At 39.9% G+C, this 2,401-nt stretch overlaps 1 non-coding gene across 1 annotated transcript; it reads left to right on the top strand.

Annotated features, from left to right (window-relative positions):
- Positions 1-1,737: 1,737 nt before the first annotated feature.
- LOC132234016 (U1 spliceosomal RNA) lies at positions 1,738-1,901 on the top strand. The gene has a single exon (XR_009452844.1). It is a non-coding gene; the product is annotated as a U1 spliceosomal RNA (small nuclear RNA).
- The last annotated feature ends 500 nt before the right edge of the window (positions 1,902-2,401 follow it).

Raw genomic sequence — 2,401 nt, 5'->3', positions numbered from 1 at the left:
TCAACCATTCATCCACTGAAGGATATTTGGGTCATTTCCAGTATTTTTCTACTATGAATAAAGTTATTAATATTTGTTTGTACATTTTTTGTGAAATAATTTTCCATTTCTCTGGAATAAATGCCCTAGCCTATGATTGTTGAGCCATATGGTAAATGCTGCGTAAAACATGTTCCAGAATGGCTATACCACTTTACACGAACACCAAACTAGTTTCTCCAAATCCTCACCAGCATTTGTCAGCATCACCATTGGTAAGTTTTAGCTGTTCTAATAGGTGTGTCATTATAGCTCCTTGTGATTTTACTTAATGAAACATCTTTTCAGGCTCTTGTTATTTTATTTTTTGTTTTAAATTTCCATTCATTTCCTTTCAGTCTTCCTTTTGTTTTTTTCCCCTACCCTCCTTTCCCTCCTCTCACTAAACTTATTGACATATAACATACATATAGAAAATCCTAAGGTTGCAGTTCTAGAAATTTCTCACAAAGTGAACACACCTGTTAACCAGCACTCTGATTAAGAAAAATATTTCTATCACCCAGAAGTTCCTCACCCAACTTACCCACTGTTCTGACTTCCATCTCGCACTAGAGATTAGTTTTGCCTGTTTTTGAGCTTCATTTAAGTGGAATCATTCAATATTTACTGTTTTGTGTCTGGCTTCTTTTGCTCATTTGATTCCTCAAATATTCTTTTGAACCAGCTCTAAGAGTGACTGCCAAGTTTAGGCAATGAATCTCATGAGGATACTCTCCACGGTGTGTTGTGCAGTTAAATATAAGGGTAAAGGGGGGTTAATAGTGATGGAATAGAGTCTTGACTCAGAGTGATAAATACACAATACAACATACAGATGATGTATTATAGAATTGTTCACTTAAAACCTATACAATTTTATTAACCAATGTCACCCCAATAAATGCAATAAAAAGTAAATGAGAGTGTATTTAGAAGACTTGCTTAATCCTTAGGGCATTTTATATTAGCAGTTGATATTTGAGGAAGATTCAGATTTAGAGTTAAATGTTCATCTTCATTTTGAAAACACTCACTAGCTATCATGCGGTGCCTTTCTTTTATGTCTAGAACGTAATAACATATTCAACCAAGGGCACCCAAACTCTGCTAAAAGTTTCATTCAACTAAACCAAATTCCGTCTTGCCGATCTGTGGCTCCCTCCTACAATGACCCCTCTCATCCCCCACTGCCTGGCTGAGATCCTGTTCACAGTGGATTCCAGCTCTGGGAAAAGTGATTGGTGGGCTCCTTCTGCATCACCCTTGTCTCTGGCTGTAGATTTGACATAAATGCTATGTATACAATATGTAAACCATATGGGCGCCATCTGAGAAGGGCCTTTCTCCTCTGTTAGCATTAAGGATAAGCTGAAAACTTCTAAGCCTGCTTGCCTCTGGCTCCTTTAATCTCTGTTAGGACTTCCTTGTTTTAAATCCTAGAATTTCCAAGGTCGTGACAAAGTGAGTGTGGATGAAAAGAGATGATTGGCACTTGTTATGTTGCTCTGGATTTGAAGGTTTTGACTCTGGCCTAACTTAATTGTTGAGTAAGCTGTGCTTTATATTAACTGATTAAATCTATACTTTGCCAGAACATACTGCCCATATGTTGTCAGTAGTCATCTGGCCTGGATTTTAGGAATTGTCCTGATTTCTAATGTTATGTCTTATTGTCATTACATGGGCCTGGAGTTTAGTTAAGAATATGTATGGTCGCTACTTACCTGGCAGGAGAGAGATCAGGATCGTGAAGGTGGTTTTCCCAGGGTGAGGTTCACCCATTGCATTCCAGGTGTGCTGACCCCTGCGATTTCCCCAAGTGCGCCACACTCCACTGTATCATTTGTGGTGGCGGAGGACTGCATTTACCTTTGCCCCTGGTTAAAAAAAAATAACAGTAATATGTAGAGTTGAGTACCTAAGCTCATAGGGAATTAAGACCTATAATCACTTATGTTTTATCATTTACATTTGCAGCTAGACATGCATTCTCTTTCAATTGTTAACTACATCCTGGTTTTTCTTTAGGACTAGCACCTGTCCCCATCTCTCTATCCAGGTGCTACTGTCACCTCTGGTGCCAGTTGAGCACATGACCTGGGTCTGGCCAATCAGAGCATTTTATTTCCTTTGAGTCGGTGACTGATTCCAGGATGAATAAGGGATGCAGCCATGTAATCAGGTTCAACAATAGATCATCCTCTGACTGCTGCTTGAGACAGAGGCAAAGAACCATTCTCTCCTCCCACTGAATGTGAAACTACGAGGCTTGCGCCTGGAGCTTCTGGCAGCCAATGTGCTTCCGTGAGGAGAGAGCCAGTCCGAGAAAGAACAAACCTGGAAAGCGGAGTCAAGAGGTGGAGAGAAAGTGAGTCCTGGT

This window comes from Myotis daubentonii, chromosome 4 (assembly GCF_963259705.1).
Source record: "Myotis daubentonii chromosome 4, mMyoDau2.1, whole genome shotgun sequence".
Classification (NCBI taxonomy): Eukaryota; Metazoa; Chordata; class Mammalia; order Chiroptera; family Vespertilionidae; genus Myotis; species Myotis daubentonii.
This window is presented reverse-complemented; position numbering and strand designations above follow the sequence as displayed.